This window comes from Lepidochelys kempii, chromosome 15 (genome assembly GCF_965140285.1).
Source record: "Lepidochelys kempii isolate rLepKem1 chromosome 15, rLepKem1.hap1, whole genome shotgun sequence".
NCBI classification, from domain to species: Eukaryota; Metazoa; Chordata; order Testudines; family Cheloniidae; genus Lepidochelys; species Lepidochelys kempii.
Window position 1 is genome coordinate 3,103,749 of NC_136394.1, and position 23,950 is coordinate 3,127,698.

Consider the following 23,950-nt stretch of genomic DNA (forward strand, 5'->3'; position numbering starts at 1 on the left):
GTGAATGAAATCTGAGTTTAGTTCAACTGTTGACATGTCACACACTCAAAAATATTACCGTGATGACGGTGCAGGTCTGACCGTCATGTGCTTGGGTGGTTGCATTAGGTATGGCTGGCAAAGCTGTATGTGAGGTATACCAATCAAACCTTTGTCACACCATCATGTATTCTGTAGATGGTACATAGTTAGCAAGCAATATATTTTAGAAATGTTCAAAAGTTTAAATTTTTATTGGCATTATATTTTCCTTTCACACCAATAAATCCATGTGCAGGTCTTAGAGGGCAAGAGAAAAATGTACATGGAAAGAACAAAACACAAGTCAGACACTGATCACAGACTGAATTCTGCCTTCTTGGAAATGGGGTCCATGTAAGGGAGGTAGGAAGGGAGCGTCCTGTATTTGGAGAGGGAAGGAGGGAACGCCTTTGGGGCAGCCTGATTTAAAAATAAACATCACTTCCCACATCCCCCTGAGATCTGGTATGTTAGAGGTAGGCCTGGTGTGGGTAACGTAGAAGAGGCAGTGGAAGGGGCATGATAAATGCTATTTCTCACATACCTGTGTCGCTTGGGGCTTTTTGTTCTGCGTCTGTACAGTGCCTAGCACCCTGGAGTCCTGGCCATGACTGGGGCTCCTCGGTGCTACTGCAGTACAAATAATGAATACATGGACCCTAGCACTTTGTGTGTTTCTGTGTGTGTGTGTAATTGCACGCAGGACAAAGCAGGTGAGTAACTCACCAAATTGCCAGCAGGGAAGGTGAGAGGTGGGTAAATGCATTGATGACAACCTGTGGGGGACTAGGGCTCTGTCTGCACTGAACACAAAACTAGTTCTGTGATGTATGACAGCAGGTAGTGGATATAGCTCTTTCTCTGGGTCACAACTGTGCCGGTGTAGATGGGGTCAGCTGATTTCTCAGTGTGTGTTCGTAAAGACACCCGGTCAGCTTCCATTGAAGGTTGCTCATAGCCAGAGTGCTCTCAGGATGCTTTTGTGTTAATGGGAGAATTGTCAGTGGTGTCTCTGGTTTTGTTTGGTTAAAGCCCCCAAGAAGCAAACATCTGAGAAGGGGAGCTCCTGAGAGAGACGGAAGGTCCCCGAAACTGCCCCGTTTTTGGCATGTGTTGATTCTGGATATGCTGGTGAGCGAGGTATAAAGAGCTAGCAGGGAGGCAGGCAGGCACCGAAGTCCTCTATGCTCTCTGAGATCATCCACTGGAACAGGCAGAGGTTTTGTTGTGGACTGGCAGGCCCTGAAATGATCCAGTGGCTGTGGGGAGTTTGTCCCTCATGATCACAGTGGTTTGCTGAAGGGCAGTGGATCCTGAGGCTGCCCCATGCTTGCTGGGAGCTCATCTGAGCAGCTTGGGGCTCTGAAGGGGCCTATGTTTATTCAAGTCAAAGAGAACAATGTTTAACATGGAATAAAAAGGGATTTTTCCTCCTTTTTTTTTTTTTTGAAACACTAAAGATGAGCCATGTTTTGCCAGTATCTAACATTGAAAATAAGCACAGACACGCAGCCCAGACTGGGAGTTGTGGCTGTCCAAGACCATGCTTAATTCCTGCTTCGTTATTCCAATCGGTGTAGCATGTTCAGCGTAATACCAAAGTATAGCCAGGAGAGCCTCCCTCCCGTGGCTTGCAGACTGGATCACAGTCAGTCGGCTGCTTTTTTTTATGGGGACTGGGGATCTTTTTAATCAGTCATGCCGTACAAACAGGGCTTTGTTCCAGACACCCGCTATTGCAAAGCCTTGGAGCGGTTTCCAGTTGCTGTCAGCGGGGGTTTAATGGGTACATTCATTGTGCCATGGCAGGAATGTCAGCCAAGATTGCTTATTCATCTATTTTCTCTGCAAATAAAAACTTCCTCTTGCGTCTCCCCCGTTCCCAGGAGGCACTGAGGACGAACTGTGCTGTCTGGATGTGGCATGTTTCTTGGCCTCGTCACTCAAAGGGCTTTCCTGACCGGTGGGTAAGGGATCGCATTTAATAGACGATAGCTGATAAAGTAGGCTAACCGCATGAGTGCCTAACCCCTGTGACTGCTTTGGGAAAGCAGCTGAGACTCTCCTTGTCCTGTTTTTGTGGGTAGTTTTCTTGAAACAAACCACCCCTTCGTAAATGTCGTTTCTTGACATTTTCTGGTGGATCAGAGTGATGATTTCAGATGATTTCAGAGTTGTGCACGTGAGAGCAAGTGGCACGCATGAGATTAGCTCATTTTTCTGTTTGAGTCTGAAATGAACATGTAACGAGGGTATGGAAGGGGTGGGCTGAGACGCTAGGTCAGCTACTCTGGAGAGGTTTTGTGGACAGACAAGGTTGTGTATTTTGCCTTTCTGTGCAGTGTGAAACCCTAAAAGGGCATTTAAGTCTATTGTGGCTTTGTGGAAATCACACGCCAGAGCTCCTGCTGGCACTGATGAATATTCCCTGGCTACTCAGCCACCAACGCGAGATTATCCCCTTTCGTTATAATGATATCGTATTGGTGCTATTGGAGAGCATAGTTCAGCAAAGGCTCTTGAAGCACGTTGCTGGTATTAATTAAGCCTTATAATCACCCCTTGAGGTAGGTCAGTGTTATCCCCATTTTACTGAAGGAGAAATGGAGGCACAGAGGTTAAGTAACTTGCTGAAGGTCACCTAGTGAATCAGTGGCAGTCAGGAATAGACCTGAGGAGTCCTGGCTCCCAATTCTCTGCTCCAATTACAAGATGACACTTGCCTCTCTCAAAAACAGGAATTCACATGCCTAGTTAAGTTTACGAAATGGTGCTTAAATCCCAATGAAATGCGGTGCCTGGAACAGTCGATGCTTGTTATGGCTACAAGGATCATCCATTATGTGGGTGCAATTGCATTGAAACCTGCAAGAACTGAGCCTGTTTATATCAGGGCTGAATTTGACCCATTATGTTTGCAAATGGCTATCTGTCCCCGTTCTGAAAATAACGGGGGCCGTAATCACCCGCTGCGCGTGTCTCCTGAATAATGCCAGCGTTTACTGTAGCCCTGTGTTGTATTCATGTCACCCTGGGGGGGCTTGCCAGCATATACATTAACTTCTCACGAAAGCTTTCGAATTCGCCACATACCAGCAGGGCTGTGAAGTACCACAGGGAGGCTTAGCTTGGCAGCCTGCTAAGGGGAGCTCCTTAGTCAGTGAGAGGAGTCTGTCAGGATGGCTGTGTTGGACCCTTCCCTCTGCCAGGGACTCTCAGGGAGGGAGGAGAGTGTGCCCTATTGTGACCATTGCAAGACAAGGAAGCATTGTTCTCTCTTTCAGTGGTACTCTCTCTCTCTCTCTCTCTCTCTCTCTCTCTCTCTCTCTCTCTCTCTCTCCTTACAAGCACTGTACTTTCATGGCTGGGGAGAAAAATAGGGGAGATGCCCTTTTAAGGGTGTAATGAGGTTCATGGAGCTTCCTTAAACATCTGATGGTGATCAGCGGTGATGCCATGGTGATAGGTGCAATAGATACAGCAGTGTCTCACTGACTTTCTGTGACTTCCCTTTTCCTTGAGCTTGATGTTTCTCTCTGTGGGATGGGGTGGTAGCTGTCGCATCCCACCGGCTCTTGAGGAGTCCTCTCTTACAGGGGGTTTCTCTTCTGCTTTCTTCCTTGTCTTTTCTTCCGTTTTGTTTTATTTCAGGCCAGGGGAAGATCAGGATTGTGCAGCTTCGATAGGTCCTGTTATGAGCTTGAACAAATAGACCTCATCTGGCCGCAGAGCACATCAGAGGTTAAGGATACCAGCTTACTGTATTCCTGGCTTCCATTGGAAATGGAATTGGGTGACCTACAGGATTCCAGTCAGGGAGGAGGTGGGTTAATTTTGAGTCTGACTCTAGTCTTGGGAGGGTTGGGTCAGTTTTCTCTCTCAGATGAGCCGGCCGTCAGTGCCCGCCAGTGGATGAGTGAGTGGGAATTATCATAGTGAGCAGCTATTAAGGTCTCTTCAGAGACCCAGTTCAGCTTTGCTGTGCCTATGAGATCCTCCTCCTAGGGCGGGAGAGCTGAGGTGCATCCTGAACTCGTGTCCTCTGTGTCCGAAGCTGATGGTGCCAAGGTCCCTGCAGAGGCTCACTTGGTGTAATTTAGTCAGTTCTTGATTTCTCAGTCATGTCATCCTTGGGGAGGGAGAGCTGAGTGGCTGGAATCCTTCTGTTGCTAATCTGCAGAAAGAGCAGATTCCCATTTTCTGTCTCTGGATTCTTGAGACCTGAAATGTTTGTGGGGACCCCGATCTCCCTTAGGAAACCGAGCCCTTCTCCGCTTCCAAATTTGGATCCATTTGCTGATTCCAATGCTGGAGTTACAATACCTCAACCTGAACAAAACCCCACAGGTCTAGTGTCTGGAGAATGACCCTGCTGTTCACCTTGTCTGATTGGTCGAGAGTGCGACCTGCTAATCTAAAATTGTAAAAAATTAAAGCTCTGGTTTTAAGACCAGTAATGTTCTGCTGTTCACAAATGTCCGTGTGCACTCACATATGCTTCTTAGGTGATACAATATCACCTCCTCTGGTGCTTGAGTGCAGGATTTCCTGCCAACATGACACCACAGATGAATAATGTTAGCTCTTCCTGGGATTCCAATTCTGTTTTCAAAACAGCCAGGTAAACAGAAGAGAACTCTTGCAAGAGCATGGTTACATCCTGCTCCTCCCTGGTGCAACAGTCAAAATCAGTTTAACAAAACTCCAGGCGCCCTCAGGGATTAATTAACAAACCTATTGTTCCACGGGCAATTGTGTTTGAAAAGTCTGGGAAGAAGACTGGATGCCAGCGGAGGTATTTCTGGAAAGATTACTGCTCCTCCTGGTCACCACCTGGTAAGTCTAGCCTAATGAAATAAGTGAACAAAGAATAAGAGGAAGAAAGCACTAGGTAACTGGAGGATGAATAGACCCATGAGCGCCAGCCAGCGTGGTGGTGTGTGGAACGAAAGTAGTGAGACAAACCATTGCTTTGTTGGATTGAATTACGATGTTATTGGGTGAAAGGAAGGTCATAGCTATGATGTGTCTGGAGTTCACTTATTACTAGAGACTGACCAACTGGAGGGAGTTGATAGAAGAACAACACATGGTTGAGGAATTGGAGGGATGGATTCATAAGAATATATAGCTTGGCCAAGTGATGACTAGTGTGTGACATGAGTCTGTGTTTATATGACAATTGTAAATGCAAAGGAGAAATTATCTAGTGTAGTGCCAGGGCGTACAGCTCAGAGTACTGGGGTGAAGTCTTGGAAGCTGAATATCAGGGAATGCTGCCTGACGGTGGGATCCCTGCGTCTGTGGAGAAGCCTCCAAGAGGCTGTGATAAATGAAAGGGGGTAGCTCCCTTTTATGGACACCCAGACAGCCAGCTAGCTATAAAATCCCTCTTAGTAGTTGTGTTCTACTTGCTTTACCTGTAAAGGATTAAAAAGTTTCCTTAGATAGGTAAAAGGAAGGGAGTGGGCACCTGACCAAAAGAGCCAATGGGAAGTCTAGAACTTCTTAAAATTGGGAAAAAACTTCCCCTTTGCCTGTCTGTTCTCGGGAGAAGCAGACACAGGGCTGCAGCTATGCTGTAAGAGCTTGGGGCCAGGTATGAAAACTCATTAAATCATACCTAGAAACTACTCATTTGAAACCCCAGATATGTAAGCAGATCAGAAAATGTCTAGGAAGATGTGATTAGGTTTATCTCTTTATGGCTTGTGGACTTCTCTCTGCTTAATTCCAGGTGCTTTTGTTTTGCTTGTAACCTTTAAGCTGGACCTCAAGAAAGCTACTCTTGATTCTTAATTTTTGTATTTGTTTATTTGTAAATCTATCAATAACCTGAGTTTTCAGATGTATTTTCTTTTTTTAAATAAAATGTACCTTTTTTAAGAACAGGATTGAATTTTTGTGTCCTAAGAGGGTTGTGCACATATTGTTTAATTAGCTGGTGGCAACAGCTGATTTCCTTCGTTTTCTTAGTTCTTCCCTGGGGCCGGGGGTGTGTGTGTGTGAAAGGGCTTGAAGGTGCCCCACAGGAAGGAATCCCCAAGTGCGCCTTCCTCTGTTCTCAAAGGGGTTTTTCTACTTGGGTGGTGGCAGCATCTACTCAGCCAAGGTCAGAGAGAAGCTGTAACCTTGGGAGTTTAATACCAGCCTGGAGTGGCCAGTATGAATTTTTAGAATCCTTGCAGGCCCCACCATCTGCACTCGAAGTGCCAGAGTGAGAGATCAGCCTTGCCACGGTGGCAGAGCGGTGGGATCATTCTGAACCAGAGGCACAGACCTCAGGATTTTAAAAGGACACATTTTCCCTTTTGGCAGCCTGCGAAGCCAGGGAGGATTTTTTCTTTTCTTTGCTGCCTGAGGGGGAACAGGCACGAAAAGGGTTCAGCCTGTCAAAGGAGTCCAACAAGCAATTTATTTTTTTCTAGCATCATGGCCAGGGCTGTCCCTAGCTGTTCTGGGGCCCTGTGCAGCCCCTCCATGGGGGATGCATGTGGGGCCCCAGGCCTCTGCGGAGGAGGAGCTGGGGGGCTGGCCCCAGGCCTCCATGGGGAGTGGGGGGGGGGCTGGCTTGGGCTGCAGGGAGAATCACCCCCCAGCACTCACCGGCGGCTTGGCTAGGGCTGGGTTGCTGCACTCCCAATGCCGGTGAGTGCCGCGGTCCAGCCATGCTTCAGTGCTCAGGGGAGTGGGAGTGGGGCTGGGGCAGGGCAGGGGCCCTGGGCATGAGCCAGAGAAGGGGCTGCAACAGCACGTTTGGTGCCCCAAATTTCCTGGTGCCCTACACAGCTGCGTGCTTTGCATATGGATAAAGGGGGCCCTGATCGTGGCAACGAAATAGCTAGGCTAGAGTAGGGCAGTCCTATGGATGGGGTTGTGGTCGGGCACTGAAACCCTAGAGCAACCAGTCTTCCCAAAGCGGCACACCACAGAGAAGACAGACCTAGATCAAGCCCAGACATCCTATCCCATTCCTGAATTTCTGTCATGGAGCTGGAGACCAGAGACTTCCCAGAAGGGAAGGGTCAGCCCTCCCCCACCCGAGATCCCAGTACAAGGATGGAGGGATGCCCTTAACCCAGGCTGAGTTCTACTTGCAGAAGAAAGGAATTTCTTCCTAGAGATGAAGCGCTTGGAGGTGGAAGAGAGGAGAGAGGTGAAGTGCTTGGAGCTGGAAAAGGCTACACTGGGTCAGCCAGGTAGCCCTAACAGTCCTCCTCCAGGTACCACTCCCCAGTCCAAGAAATTCCCCACATACAAGGTAGGTGATGATACAGAGGCCTTCTTAGAAAATTTTGAAAGGGCCTGTCTTGGGTACAGCCTCTTCCCAGACCAGTATATGGTGGAGCTGAGGCCACAGCTCAGTGGACCCTTAGCAGAGGTGGCAGCTGAAATGCCTAAAGAACACATGAACGACTATGAACTTTAAAAAAAAAAAAAAAAAAAAAAAAGGCAGGGCGGGGGACAGAATCCAGATGGGGCTGACACCCGAGCCTGCCCGTCAATAGTTCAGAGCCCTACGGTGGAAACCGGACGTGGCATTTCCCCGACACGCCGACCACGTTGTGAAACATTGGGATGCCTGGGTATCCGGAGTGAAGGTTGAGTCTCGGGAGGATTGGTCTTTCCCCTAATGCAAACGGAGCCATTCCTAGAGGGTGTCCCGAGGAGATAGAATGGTACATCCTCGATGGGAAGCCCAAACCTGTAATCAAAGCAGGGGAGATCAGAACCAAATGGGTGGAGGTGGTGGTGAAGAAGAAAGCTAGTACCAGTTGGTGCGGATACCAGAAGGGGCAACCCAAGATGACACCCCACCATTGGAGTCAGCCCAAGGCCCCATCTCGCAAGGAGGAGCCCTCCACACAGCCAGAGAAACCACAGATGCCCTCTCTTCCCACCACCCCACTCTCCAACCACCCACCTCGCCCCAGCCCACAGACAGCTGGGCGATGCTTCAAATGTAATGAGCTGGAGCATGTGAAGGTCAACTGCCCCAGGAGCACCAGCCAACTGCAACTCATCACTCTGGGGTCCCAACGAGAGCCTTCAGACCCACATGCCTCGCAAATACCCCCAGAGAGAAGGGAGACTGAGTGTGGGCGGGAGGAAGATTACTGCGTGGAGAGATACTTAAGCACAGGTGTCAGCTATCCACCAATCCCTGGTGGACCCCAAATTAATCAACCCAGAGGCCCAAGTGACAGTGCAACCCTTTAAGGCCAACTCTTAACTTGCCTACAGCCAAGTTGCCTGTCCAATACAAGGGCTGGTCAGGAATATGGACTTTTGCAGTCTGACCATGCTGCTGGGAGAATACTTAGCCTCACATGGTTGGCTAACTAAAAAGGTGGGGATGGTCACCCACAGCCAGGCTAAACAGGCCTCCACACCTAACCCCATTCCTGAGCCTCCTACAAGAACCCAGTCTGTGGCAGCAGTTGTAGATCCAGTTCTTGGGACCTAGCCAGAACCAGCCCAGGGATCAGAACTGGTGGAGCAGTCAGCACCAGAGCCTGTACTTGCAACCCCACCAGAGTCAGGGGAGTGAGCACCAAAGGGCTTGCACCTGCAGCAGCAGTTAACCTGGTGCAAAAATCTCAACCGGAGCCTGAAATACAACCTAGTGCACCAGCGGAGAGTGGTTCACAATCAGCGGAGACACCCCTATCAGCTGCATCACTTCCAGTGGGACCAAGCCCAAGTCCACAACCCAACGAGGAACTAATGTCTCCAGGATCAAGGGAGCAGTTCCAGGCAGAGCAGGAAGTGGATAAAAGCCTCAAAGGAGCTTGGTCGGCGGCACGGGGTGACCCACTGCCTCTCAGCTCTTCAAATAGGTCCAGGTTTGTTGTAGAAGGAGGACTCTTATACAAGGAAACCTTTCTAGTGGGCACAAGGAGGGCTGGCGTCCTCAGAGACAGTTGGTAGTTCCAACTAAGTAGTGTATAGGGAAAAACTCTTGAGCTTAGCCCACGATCACCCTAGTGGCCATGCTGGGGTGAACAGGACCAAGGACTGTTTGGGGAAGTCATTCCACTGGGAGGGAATGGGCAAGGATGTTTCTACTTATGTCGGGTCTTGTGAGGTGTGCCAGAGGGTGGGAAAGCCCCAAGACAAGGTCAAGGCCCCTCTCCAGCCACCCCCCGTAATTGAGGTTCCATTTCAGCGTGTAGCTGTGGATATTCTGGGTTCTTTCCCTAAGAAGACACCCAGAGGAAAGTTATACATACCGACCTTCATGGATTTTGCCACCTAATGGCCGTAAGCAGTAGCTCTAAGCAACACCAGGGCTAAAAGCGTGAGCCAGGCATTGGCAGACATTTTTGCCAGGGTAGGTTGGCCCTCCAACATCCTTACGGATTTGGGAACTAACTTTCTGGCAGGGACCATGAAACGTCTTTGGGAAGCTCATGGGGTGAACCACTTGGTTGCCACCCCTTACCACCAACAAACAAATGGCCTAGTGGAGAAGTTTAATAGGACTTTGGGGGCCATGATACGTAAATTCATGAATGAGCACTCCAATGATTGGGACCTAGTGTTGCAGCAGTTGCTCTTTGCCTACAGGTCTCTATATCACATCCTAGTTCACCCTTTGAACTCGTTTATGGCCACAAAGTTATGGGGCCATTACAGTTGGTAAAGCAGCAATGGGAGGGGGTTACATCTTCTCCAGGAACTAACATTTTGGACTTTGTAACCAACCTGCAAAACACCCTCAAAGACTCTCTAGCCCTTGCTCAAGAAAACCTGCAGGATGCTCAACAAGAGCAGAAGGCCTGGTATGATAAACATGCCAGAGAGCGTTCCTTCAGAGTAGGTGACCAAGTCATGGTCCTGAAAGCGCTCCAGGCCAAGAAGATGGAAGTGTCATGGGAGGGGCCATTTATGGTCCGAGAGCGCCTGGGAGCTGTTAATTACCTCATAGTGTTCCCAGACCCTACCCTAAAACCTAAAGTATACCATGTTAATTCTCTAAAGCCCTTTTATTCCCCAGAAATCGAGGTTCTCCAGTTTACAGCCCAGGAGAGAGATGATGATGAGTGTCCTGAAGGAGTCTACTATGAAGGAAAAAGCAATGGTGGCGTAGAAGAGGTGAGCCTTTTGGACTGCGAAGTGCACCCGCCACCTTCCAGAGACTGCTAGATAACCTTCTGGCTGGATTTGAGGAATTTGCCATCGCCTACCTTGATGATGTGGCTATAGTCTCAGATTCATGGGCAGAACACCTGGAACACCTCCAAGCTGTCTTCCAGCGCATAAGGCAGGCAGGATTAACCATTAAGGCCAAAAAATTTCGAATAGGCCTAAACAGGGTAACATACCTTGGACACCAGGTGGGCCAAGGTTCTATCAAGCCCTTATGGGCTAAAGTAAATGCTATCCAAAATGGGCCTGTCCCTAAGTCAGAGAAGCAGGTCCAATCCTCCTTGGGCTTGGCCGGGTATTACCAATGATTTGTACCACACTACAGCCAAATTACCACCCCACCGACAGACCTAACCAGGAAAAACCAGCCAAATGCAGTTCAGTGGACTGAGAAGTGTCAAAACCTTTAACCAGCTTGAGGCGGCCCTTATATCTGACCCTGTACTAAGGACCCCGGACTTCGACCAACTGTTCGTCATAACCACAGATGCGTCTGAGCGTGGTGTGGGAGCAGTTTTCATGCAGGAAGGACCAGATCAATAATTCCATCCTGTTGTGTTTCGTAGCAAAAAACTTTCTGAGAGTGAAAGCCACTGGTCAGTCTCAGAAAAGGAATGTTACGCCATTGTGTACGCTCTGGAGAAGCTACGCCCATATATTTGGGGTGGTGTTTCCACCTGCAGACTGACCGTGCTGCACTGAAGTGGCTTCACACAGTCAGAGACGAAAACAAAAAACTTCTTTGGTGGAGTTTAGCTCTTCAAGACTTTGATTTTGAAATACAACACATTTCAGGAGCCTCTAACAAAGTGGCTGATGCACTCTCCCGGGAAGGTTTCCCAGAATCAGCCAGGTAAAAAAGTCCCTGTGTTCTAAGTCACTGTACTCCTTGAAATGTGAAAAATACTGTTTAGTTCTTCATGTAATTAGTAGTAAAATTAGAGGTGCATGTATCTTATTAACTCTGTTTCCTAAACCTCCAGGAAGAAATCCCAGCTGGTGTGGACCCAACCTGAACCAGGCTGGCCAGCACCACCCGTGATTTGGGAGACCCGTGTTAAATGAAGGGATGGGGTAACTCCCTTTTATGGACACCCAGCCATCCAGTTAGCTGTAAAATCCCTCTCAGTAGTTGTTCTCTACTTGCTTTACCTGTAAAGGGTTAAAAAGTCTCCCTACATAGGTAAGAGGAAGGGAGCAGGCACCTGACCAAAAAAGCCAATGGGAAGTCTAGAACTTCTTCTTAAATTTTGGGGAAAAACTTCCCCTTTGTCTGTCTGTTCTTGAGGAGAAGCAGAGACAGGGCTGCAGCTATGTTGTAAGAGCTTGAGCCAGATATGAAAACTCATCAAATCATACCTAGAAACTACTCATTTGAAACCCCAGATTTGTAAGTAGATCAGAAAATGTCTAGGAAGATGTGATTAGGTTTATTTCTTTATGGCTTGTGAACTCCTCTGTGCTTAACTCCAGGTGCTTTTGTTTTGCTTGTAACCTTTCAGGAGGTTTCCAAGTGATAATATTTAAAAAACAAAACAAAACTCTAGTTTGTGCCCTTTCTTTTGTTGTTGCTTCATGATGAATAAAGTTAGCCTGGGAGATTTTAAATAAATAATTCCCTGCTTGTGTGAGACCTTAGAAATAGCCAGTATGAGAAGTCTAGTGTTCCCTTGTTTTGCTCAAGGAGTCTGTGGATGTTTCAAAGCACCTGTCTCACATTAATCAAAGAGTGTTTATGTGTGGAGGGGGTGAGGAGAGGCAGGATTTGAATCTTTTAATAAAGGTATCTTTTAATTTTCATCAGCTAATGAACTTTTAACAAAAACAAATGAAAAAAATCAGAGCTGTGAAAAGTCTGACCTAAAATCTGTTCCCCTCTGTCACTTTCCCACTCTTGGCTTTTCTGTTGTCTTCATTTCACTGGTTCTCCTCACCATCTTCCAGGGCAATCAGGCCCCAATCTGGCAATATAAATAGGCAGAACAAAACTGAGAGCAAGAGAAGTGAAAGAGGGTTTTCTTTCAGGCCTAGTCGAGCCCATAAGCCCATTTCCCCCCTTCCCTTTCAGGTACCTTGGAGTTTTCAGTCTCCTCTTTAGCTCTTCCCCTTCATGGGCATGCATCGGTGTGTGAATTGTATGAGAAATGTGATCATGTAATTCATCTAATATCAAACCTTGTTCTACAGCCTTAGAGGCACATGCAGTATCTGTTGTACTACATCTGACTCTGTATTACAGACATAATCCACGAAAATCATTTATAGCCAAGGTACACAGTCAGTGGTGCTTATATAACAGACTACAGATTCAATATTACAGGAGAGAATAGTAGCGAACACTGACATATGTAGGCCATCTAAATTCACATCCAAGTTACCTCAGTAGCTGATTGCCGCATCCTCTGAACTATGCTGAAGGAAGGCTGTGCTGCTGGCTGAAAAGAAACCATACGTACTACACACCTGCTGGCTAAATTATTGCAATCATTGAGATGGACGAGAATTTATCATGTAAGTCAACAAGGACCTGTAAGTATAAGTGTGACAAAATATGACATGCTGATAAAAATTGTAGAAAAAATTGCATGGAATTATATTATCTGACAAATAGTATGCGATTTTTTAATTAGTCTTGGGTGGGGCTGGGGAGAGCATCTGTCTGTATATACAAGAGGTGAGGGTATGCACAAGGGGGCAGGGTGAAAGTTGCACTCTTGGGCATTTCCTGGCTTCTGAATTCTTCACTTTTGCAGTCTTTGTGTCCTTTTAATGTGTTTTTTGATTGAGTGTGTGTGTATATATATATATGTGTGTGTGTGTGTGTATATAAAATAAAATTAAGCATATACATATTCAAATACCTCATTTTCAGAATGACATGTTGGAGAACACATGTGCCCCACACTGAGAAGCTGATTTTGGGCTCCTCAGATCCAGGCATACAGTTCAGGAACTGGCAGTCACACACATTAAATCGGCTTCTCTGTTCTGGTGACTGATGACAAAAGTCTTCCTCCCCACCAGGTTCTGGTGAGACCACATGAAGAAGCCCTTTTTTAAAAAAAGTTTCTGCTAACGTGACTGTGCCTAGGGCAGGGTTCTGTGAACAGTTTTCAAGACTAATTTTGTTGTTGTTTGTTAAAGCCTTGGCCATCTCCATTGCAGACAGTTTCTCAACATGGTTTGACGTGTGTAGGGCAGTGTAGACCAGGGTCTGTATTGCCATCCCGTAACATCTCTGGTGATATCATGGTAATGGGAGGCTTGACATAATCAGTGGAGCCATGCAAAAGATACGTGAAAACCTCAGAGCTTGCGGTTTTCACACTGGTGTGATGTCACAAGAATGGTGCAGTTCTGTGAAAAGCTGCCAGATCGGTGTGATTGGTTTGGAATGACAGCTGAGCCACTTCCCCTCCGGACCACACGCAGTTTTAGAAAGCAGACTCTGAATTTTCTGATGGTTCATCTTGAACAAACATCACCTTTAAGCATATGGAAGTTCACATTTTGTTGCATGTTTGAAGGCACGAACCCTATGGGCCAGTCTGCGCTGAAAACGTATATCGGCATAGCAACATGTCTCAGAGGTGTGAAAAATCCGAACCCCGGAGAGACGTAGTTAAACCGCCCTACCCCAGATGTAGACAGTGCTAGGTCAAGAGAAGAACTCTTCCGTCAACCTAGGTACAGCCCCTCAAAGGTGGATGAACTACAGTGATGGGAGAACCCCTGCTGTTGCTGTGGTGAGTGTCTACACGTCAGCACTACTGCAGTTCAGCTGCAGCTGCGCCACTGTAGTGTTTTAAGCGTAGACGTATCCTATTTCACAAAATGTTGCAAAATAGCCAGACTTTGCCAGTTGGAATGACCCAGAATGAAATTCTGAATGTTTGCAGGTGTTCTGAATTTCACACCAGCTTCCTGATAAACCCAGCTAGGATAATCATAGAATCTCAGGGTTGGAAGGGACCTCGGGAGGTCATCTAGTCCAACCCCCTGCTCAAAGCAGGACCGATCCCCAACTAAATCATAATACTGCTGCCATTTGCACTGGGAGATTTCGCAGGAGGTAACAACTCTAACTCTGCAGCTGCCACTCAGGGGAGCTCATTTTAGCTTGGTGGCATGCAGATTTTAAGCCCACTAGAAATGTCCCATTCATCCCACATTTTTACTGTAACAAACCACTTGGTCCCCTGGGTGAGCCTTATCAAAAGGTAGCACTGCATTAGATGAAAGCAACAGAGCTGTAACTCCTAGCCTTACGGAAAAGAGAGACTAACTCAGGGTGGGGATTCGCCTGCTCTTTGAATATATAAATATCAGGAAAACAATTGCAACAAAGTATTGTATTGTTTTCTATGCAGCCAGTTTTACATATGCCTGCTATTGGAATTGTTTGTATATACAAGTGTCTGAAAAGTGCTGGTGGAACAATATCATTCTGTTTCGTTTTGTTCATGACTTTGTCTTCTGTGTCCATCTTATTTTACTTTTGTGAAACTGTTTTCTTTTGTGTGTATTTTTTCTGATTTAATTCAATGTACGGGATTCCCATCATCTGCTCTGGGCAAACACAGCTACCATTTCACCACAGCTAAGTGCGTGTCTTGAGTTAAGTAGACTAATTCCCCCATTCCTGCTTTTCAACAGTTTGTAAATAAATGTTGCCTGTCTCAAAGGCTTTGTGGCTTCTTTGTTCTTTCCATGTATTGTCATTTTTCCAGGATAAAGGGAAATAAGACCAGGGTTTTGTTACCCAGATCAGTTCAATACTAACAAAGGCCTAGTTGTATTAAATTGAGGTTTGTGATCACTGCATTCCATCTTTCCCTGTTAGATCAACAGACCAGAAGGGACCACTGTGATCATCTAGTCCAGGGGTCTCAAACATGTGACCCACAGGGTTATTTCCTGCAGCCCCCCAAGCTCCTCACACCACCCTGGGCCACCGGAGTTAACTGCATGCTGCCAAGCTCCCCTCCCCCACACTCCCCCTCCCCCCCCAGCGCACCATGTCCCTGCTCCTCTGCCTACCTCCAGGTGCTTCCTGCTGTCAAACAGCTGTTTGGTGGCACTTAATGCTTTCCAGGAGGGAGAGGGGAGGAGCGGGAGCTGTGAGCTCAGGGGAGGAAGCGGAGAAGAGGCGGGGCGGGGATTTGGGGAAGGGGTTGGAAAGGGGCAGGGAGGGGGCGAGTTGGGGTGGGGACTTTGGGGAAGAGGCGGGCCTAATGGAAGGGATGGAGTGGGTGCGGGGCCGGGGGCAGTGCGGTGGGGGGTGTGAGTGATGCGGCTCTTGGGCCAATGTACTAGTCCTCATGTGGCCCTCGTGGTGATTCGAGTTTGAGATCCCCGATCTAGTCTGACCTCCTATATAGCACTGGCCAGAGAATTGCCCCATCATAATGCCTGTTTGAACTACTAAAGCATATGTTTTAGGGAAAAATCCAGTGCTGATTTAAAAATTGCCCATGGTGCACAGTCCACCAGAACCCTGGGTAGATTGTTCCAATGAGTAATTACCCTCACTGTTAAAAAGGTATGAGCTCTATTTCCAGGCTGTTTGTGCCTAGCTTCAACTTCTAGCCATTAGATCGGGTTAGACTCTGCTAGATGGAAGAGCCCACTATAAAATATTTGTTCCCCATGAGATACTTACGGGCTCTAATCAAGTCACCCCTTAACCTTCTCCTTGGTAAGCTCAACAGATAGAGCTCCTTGAGTCTATCACTCTGTGGCAGGTTTTCTAACCCTTTAATCATTCTTGTGGCTCTTCTCTAAACCCCCTGCAATTTATCAACATCCTCCTTGAATTGTGGGCACCAGACCTGGACACGCTATTGCAGCAGCAGTCGCACCAGTGCCAGATACAAAGGTAAAATAACTTCTCTACTCCTAGTCGAGATTCTTTTGTTCCTGCATCCCAGGATTGCATTTGCCCTTTTGGCCACAGTGTTGCATTGGGAGCTCATGTTTAGTTGATTATTCTTCCTCCTCCCCCGTCGCCCCCCCCCCCACCCGATGGAAAAAAATCCTTTTTTGCGGAGTCTGCTTCCCAAAATAAAGTCCTGCACCCTGTAAGTATGGCCTGCATTCTTTGTTCCTAGATATATCTCTCCATTTTCAGAACCCCATCTACCTTCTAAAGAAGACAAAGGGAGCCTTTCTCTAGATGTAATTGGAAGCTGGATAGGGGTCCTGTTGCTCCAAGCAGAGGGGCTGATCCTGCTCCTTTTGACTCCACTGAAAGCAGGATCAGTTCCAGAGACAGAGTGAAACAGTCTGATCCCTTTGGACTTTGAGACTTTTTCAGGAATTGCTCACCAGATAAACAGATGTTAAAATGCAGACACCAGAACAAATGTATATTGACAGGAAGCCGGAGCAGGTGCACCGAGGCTTAGAACTGGGTCTGAACAAAGGGCTGAATCCAGGAGAATGTAATGTGCCACTCAGTCAGCCTTAGGCTGTGTATATAATTATCTATGGACAATTGTGACAGGGTTAATTGCCTGGTCCCTCTGCAGTAGTTAATAATGGTGTTGGCTGGGGCAGGAGAGAGACTCTGGCTTCATCTTGTGGTGGTTGTTTCTATCTGAATGACATTTTCCCTGGTGGCTAGTGTGAAAGTTGTTGAGCACAGCCATCCCCATCAGAATCGCAGACAAGCTCTGTCCTCGCCTCCTGGGCAGTGAGCCCAGAGGTTGGATGCCCACTCCTCTCTCCTGTTAAGTAACCTTGGCAAGGAAGAGGGTGCTGGGTGTTGCCACAGCCTATCCTGCATCTGTTGTGCAGCCAAAGACAAGATGCTAGGTTCCAGCACTGTCAGGTCAGCCCCTTTCCCTTTGGAAAACGCACTCAATCAGAAAGGCAACGTGTGCGTTACAACAATGAGCCCACGGTACACTTCCCACTCACTAAGGGGAGAGGTCCACAAGCTCCCTTCTCCACACGAGCAGCTTGTGAGATTTCAGAGCAGCAAGTTCCCATCAGCTCTTTTCGTCAGCAAAGTGGCTTCTCCCCATTGAACTGTTGGGGCTAGAGTTTGCCGTCCCCTCCCCCTGGAGAGCTTGGGCCAGGGGCCTGCGGCTGTCCCACAATCTGCCTGATCTTGGCACTTTCCAGGGTCATTCTCCCCTCCACCTGCCTGCTGCCTTGTGGGATGGGAATGGAGGGATTCAGAAGGGGCCACAGCAGGAGCTGCTGCTGCTTGTGCTCTGCATGTGCCCTATGGACCCTGGAGAGCTGGGTGATACCTGGAAGGGCAGCTGCCTCTTGACCCCACCTTATCCCTGTTTGTAGAGGCCCAGCTCTGCAGTGAGCTGGAGGAAGGGATGAGCTGGGTCACTCCCATTCTGCACCCCTTAGTTTGCATGTCATAGGCCTGGTGTATCTGCTCACAGCCTAGGGGAGAGCATGGTCTTGACTCTGGGTACCATGGAGGGGGGAGCTCATACAGGTTAAGGCCAGATGGAACCGTTAGCTCATGTTCTCTGACCTCCTGTATAACACAGGCTATTACATATCACCCAAACTCCTGCTGTGAGACCAGCAAGGTGGGTGGGCTGGTTTCCTCCAGCTGAATCAGCCATTTGGCATTCACTGCATGGTACATCAGCTGTGTCCTGAGCAGCAGGGAAGCTGCAGAGTCCGGTGTGGCTCTGAGAGCGGCCTCCAGAGCTGGGAAATTAGAACACACAACCGTAGACCACCAAGATTCATTCCAGCCTGAAGTCCAGACTGTCCAGTACAACCCCCATCCTGCTCACAGGCAGCACAGCACCTTCGCTGGGCATGTTTTGCACTGAAATGATCAGGGACCGTACAGGAAGACACCTGTGGGGCCTGGCGTGGTAACCCTGCCGTCCCTGCTCCCCAGGTGCGGGATGCCGGTTTGGTCACTGCCTTCTCTGACCGTTTCCTTTGGCTGGGGCTGCGCCTCTGGCTGCTAAGCCCTTTCGAAGCCTGGCCTGTGCTCCCTCTGTCTCCCAAGGCTCTGGTACTGCCAGTGCAACAGACAACTCTGCCTTCTTGTAACTCAGACGACACCCACAATTTCCTTTTCCTGTCAAGGCATCTAGTGTTCTTCAGGGTTACTGGAGCCAGGTGTGAGCAGCCACGGGGATGGCTGACCTGCCTGGAGTCTGCAGTTTCGAACACACGCTTGAGTAGGACAGTCCCTTCAATCACCAAGCCCACACCCCTTCTGCCCCGCAAAGGGGATGTATGTAGGACTGGATGGGACCCCCTGGGTCATCAAATCCAGTCCCCAGCTATCATGAGGAAAATCAGTAGGTTCCAATCTGTGCTTTCCCCAAACAAGAAAGCCCTGAAATCCAGCTCTTTGCTTGACTGGCAGGGGGAACCCCACGTTCACAACTTACAAATGGTTTTGGGTTTGCAGGTTTTTGGGAGGCTTTTCTTCCTGTAATTTAAATCCATTGTCTTTTCTCTTCCCAGGGCACAAGCTTTTCCTAAGCTGTAAGGCTGGGAGGGACTACTGGGCTCATGAGTCTGACCTCCTGAATGGTAGGCCAGAGACCTTCCCCGAGAGAACTCCCATTTGAACTGTTAAAAAAGCATCCAACCTTGATTGTCTAGTTAAGGGAAGCTCTGTGCTACGCCCCCCTGTCTGAAGCTAGGCTGCCCACTTGTCAACCCACTATCACTAGACAGACTTTGTTGGTTTCCCCTCCTTATGACTTGCTCATTTGTGTCTCTCCTCTTTTTCCCCCCTTTCCTTAGGGGATTGTTTCTCTGTGAACCCTTTTTCAGCTTCACCTCAGTATAACATGAACCTGACCGTGGATCAGCTCCAAGTTAAACTTGTGGACCCAGGCTCGAATGGATTTGGAATTAGACAAAGCGAGTTGGCCCAGTCCTACCTTTCGGGGGTTGCCTCTGTCTGTGAGCGTTGTAGCGAAGGTGGTGCAAAGAAGGCAGTGTGGCCTCAATTCTGTTCCCAGTGGAAGTGAAGGAGAAGTCTTATTCATTTCATGGGAGTTACGCTGGATTTTTGGGTATAGCTGAGAGCAGAATATGGCCCAGTACGTTCTCTGTGTGTGTACAATACAGTTTATATTCAGGCCAACTTTAACAGGCAACACGCTCTCTTAAGTGACCACTTTAAACTAGCCCTGTGGTTTCCACTACAATATTGTTCATCCATTAGTTGAAGAGCCACTTTTGCTAGGCAATTGGTGCTGGTCCCTGGGGCTGGGGTCAAGGCTGGTTTTGCTGTGCACTTTCCACATAATGTCAGCATGCAGTGTATACTCTGTACAGTCTAAACGTCCCCACCCCAATGTGCATGGTCCTCTCCTGTAAATGCATTTCACCTTGGTAATTAATCTGCATCACTTCAGTAATAGGGAATTAAAATATTCTTCCCTAAACACAGCAATGTGCAGCTTGTTGTATGGCACAGAGCAAAACATTCCTGTAATAGCCACATCTCCCAGTGATCCCCCAGCTCCTCTCTGCTAGAAGAGGGCAGGGTGATGGTGGAGCCAGAGGGTGGCACTGTTGCACCAGTCATGCAGCAGTGTTTGTATTAAAGAGATTTGCTTAAAAGGTCTCTAGGCTCTGAGGGTTGGCTAAGGCTTGTTGGTGCGTTGGTGCATTGCAGGTGCTGGAAATATGGTTATGCTGTCAAGAGAATGTGTTGACAGGTTGTGTCAATGCAGCGGACACCGTTGTATGGAGATCCCAGCCCAGCATTCAGATGGACCAGCTGACTCCAAGGCAGCTTTCACACATTACTGATCTGAGATGGGTTCAGACTGGTCACAGATGGGAGAGCGGCTCTGTAGCTTGTTACCAAGCCCTTGAGCCAGTCAGTCTACTGGTCAATCTTTGGGGGCACTGAAAAGCAGTTGCTGTTTAGGCCTTAGCTACATTAAAAAGTTGTCTGCTTTAAGGAGGCAGTGTGTCCTAGTGAATAGAGCACGGGCCTGGAAACCGGGAGGATGTGGGTTCTACTAGCCTGCTGAGTGACCTCGGGCAAGTTACTGCCCCACCCCGTGCCTCAGTTTCCCCCGCTGTAAAATGGGAATAATGATACTGATCTCCTTTGAGATCTATTGATGAAAAGTGCTAGGTGAGAGCTAGGTATTATTAACTCTGCTAGTACAGTTAAACAGCCCCCCTTGGGTGGATGCAGTTATACTGGTGTAAAGGTGCTTTATGCTAATACACCTTTTCCCCCTAGATCAGAGTATAGCCATCTCCACCTGAAGGGTTGTACCAGTTTAATTGTGTTGGTAACAAACACCTCTAACCTAAGTAATTATACTGCTACAACGTGCAAGTGTAGACAGACCTTCGAAATAAACTCTGGAGAGGATATGCCTGTTGGATCCTTCCCTTCCCCTCTGAGATGGCAAAACCAAGGGATACATTTAAAAATGTTTTAAATAAAACCAGTCCCACCTGTAAATAATTACTAACTCTTTAAGGCCTGTTTATGGAATACAGTTACAGCACTTGGGCTTTTTCAATGAACTGCAGTTAAGTAATTGAGTCAAATACATTTATTATTAGGCATTTTAAACTCAAAGTGTTTTAAACATTCTGCTATGAAATAGAGAAATTGGAGGGGCTAGTAATGAATTTGTCACACTGGGAAATAATATTTATGTTCAACAAGCAGAAGAACAATCAGTAGTTTTTAAATTGTGTATGTAGCCATCCACATAATGATTGGGACCAGACAATAGGGAGGAAATCAGTGTTGTCTGATAGTTAGAGTGAGGGACTGGGAGTCGAGACTCCTGGGTTCTAGTGTCTCTGTCAGTGGCTGGCTCTGTGATCTTGGGCATACCCCTTAATCATGCTGTGCCTCAGTTTTCCTATCTGTAAAATAGGAATAATAACACTGCCCTCCTACAAGGCTGTTGAAATTCTAAAGCAGTTTGAGAGCTAAAGAAATGCAAGGCTTTATTAATTTAGTAAAGATTACAAGGGCTAATGGCCTGGGTAAACAGCGACTACAGAGGGATGTTTGCTAATTGTCTACTAGTGATCAGCACTAGTGCCTAGGGTGATAAAGGCATATAAATAGGGATAACGGGCTGAAACTAAGCAAACGGGAATTAAGGTTGAGAATGGGGTGAGATCTAATTGGTGATTGAAATAACAGAGACTTGGTGGGATAACTCACATGACTGGAGTACTGTCATGGATGGTTATAAACTGTTCAGGAAGGACAGGCAGGGCAGAAAAGGTGGGGGAGTAGCACTGTATGTAAGGGAGCAGTATGACTGCTCAGAGCTCCGGTACGAAACTGCAGAAAAACCTGAGTGTCTCTGGATTAAGTTTAGAAGTGTGAGCAACAAGAGTGATGTAGTGGTGGGAGTCTGCTATAGACCACCAGACCAGGGGGATGAGGTGGATGAGCCTTTTTCCAGCAGCTCATGGAAGCTACTAGATCGCATGCCCTGATTCTCATGGGTGACTTTAATTTTCCTGATATCTGCTGGGAGAGCAATACAGCGGTGCATAGACAATCCAGGAAGTTTTTGGAAAGCGTAGGGGACAATTTCCTGGTGCAAGTGCTAGAGGAGCCAACTAGGGGGGGCGCTTTTCTTGACCTGCTGCTCACAAACCGGGAAGAATTAGTAGGGGAAGCAAAAGTGGATGGGAATCTGGGAGGCAGTGACCATGAGTTGGTTGAGTTCAGGATCCTGACACAGGGAAGAAAGGTAAGCAGCAGGATACGGACCCTGGACTTCAGGAAAGCAGACTTCGACTCCCTCAGGGAACGGATGGGTAGGATCCCCTGGGGGACTAACATGAAGGGGAAAGGAGTCCAGGAGAGCTGGCTGTATTTCAAGGAATCCCTGTTGAGGTTACAGGGACAAACCATCCCGATGTGTCGAAAGAATAGTAAATATGGCAGGCGACCAGCTTGGCTTAACGGTGAAATCCTTGCGGATCTTAAACATAAAAAAGAAGCTTACAAGAAGTGGAAGGTTGGACATATGACCAGGGAAGAGTATAAAAATATTGCTCGGGCATGTAGGAATGAAATCAGGAGGGCCAAATCGCACCTGGAGCTGCAGCTAGCGAGAGATGTCTTGAGTAACAAGAAGGGTTTCTTCAGGTATGCTGGCAACAAGAAGAAAGCCAAGGAAAGTGTGGGCCCCTTACTGAATGAGGGAGGCAACCTAGTGACAGAGGATGTGGAAAAAGCTAATGTACTCGTGGCGAACGGGGGAAGTCCCAGATAACTGGAAAAAGGCTAATGTAGTGCCAATCTTTAAAAAAGGGAAGGAGGAGGATCCTGGGAACTACAGGCCAGTCAGCCTCATCTCAGTCCCCGGAAAAATCATGGAGCAGGTCCTCAAAGAATCAATCTTGAAGCACTTACATGAGAGGAAAGTGATCAGGAACAGTCAGCATGGATTCACCAAGGGAAGGTCATGCCTGACAAATCTAATCATAGAATCATAGAATATCAGGGTTGGAAGGGACCCCAGAAGGTCATCTAGTCCAACCCCCTGCTTGAAGCAGGACCAATTCCCAGTTAAATCATCCCAGCCAGGGCTTTGTCAAGCCTGACCTTAAAAACCTCTAAGGAAGGAGATTCTACCACCTCCCTAGGTAACGCATTCCAGTGTTTCACCACCCTCTTAGTGAAAAAGTTTTTCCTAATATCCAATCTAAACCTCCCCCACTGCAACTTGAGACCATTACTCCTCGTTCTGTCATATGCTACCATTGAGAACAGTCTAGAGCCATCCTCTTTGGAACCCCCTTTCAGGTAGTTGAAAGCAGCTATCAAATCCCCCCTCATTCTTCTCTTCTGCACGCTAAACAATCCCAGCTCCCTCAGCCTCTCCTCATAAGTCATGTGTTCCAGACCCCTAATCATTTTTGTTGCCCTTCGCTGGACTCTCTCCAATTTATCCACATCCTTCTTGTAGTGTGGGGCCCAAAACTGGACACAGTACTCCAGATGAGGCCTCACCAATGTCGAATAGAGGGGAACGATCACGTCCCTCGATCTGCTCGCTATGCCCCTACTTATACATCCCAAAATGCCATTGGCCTTCTTGGCAACAAGCGCACACTGCTGACTCATATCCAGCTTCTCGTCCACTGTCACCCCTAGGTCCTTTTCCGCAGAACTGCTGCCTAGCCATTCGGTCCCTAGTCTGTAGCTGTGCATTGGGTTCTTCCGTCCTAAGTGCAGGACCCTGCACTTATCCTTATTGAACCTCATCAGATTTCTTTTGGCCCAATCCTCCAATTTGTCTAGGTCCTTCTGTATCCTATCCCTCCCCTCCAGCGTATCTATCACTCCTCCCAGTTTAGTATCATCCGCAAATTTGCTGAGAGTGCAATCCACACCATCCTCCAGATCATTTATGAAGATATTAAACAAAACCGGCCCCAGGACCGACCCTTGGGGCACTCCACTTGATACCGGCTGCCAACTAGACATGGAGCCATTGATCACTACCCGTTGAGCCCGACAATCTAGCCAGCTTTCTACCCACCTTATAGTGCATTCATCCAGCCCATACTTCCTTAACTTGCTGACAAGAATACTGTGGGAGACCGTGTCAAAAGCTTTGCTAAAGTCAAGAAACAATACATCCACTGCTTTCCCTTCATCCACAGAACCAGTAATCTCATCATAAAAGGCGATTAGATTAGTCAGGCATGACCTTCCCTTGGTGAATCCATGCTGGCTGTTCCTGATCACTTTCCTCTCATGCAAGTGCTTCAGGATTAATTCTTTGAGGACCTGCTCCATGATTTTTCCAGG

General features: G+C 47.7%; 1 protein-coding gene across 1 annotated transcript in view; it reads left to right on the plus strand.

The window, feature by feature from the left end:
* The window catches only part of OSBP2 (oxysterol binding protein 2), a 371,100-nt gene that overhangs the window by 68,431 nt on the left and 278,719 nt on the right, over positions 1-23,950 (plus strand). The gene's annotated exons all lie outside the window — the stretch shown is intronic.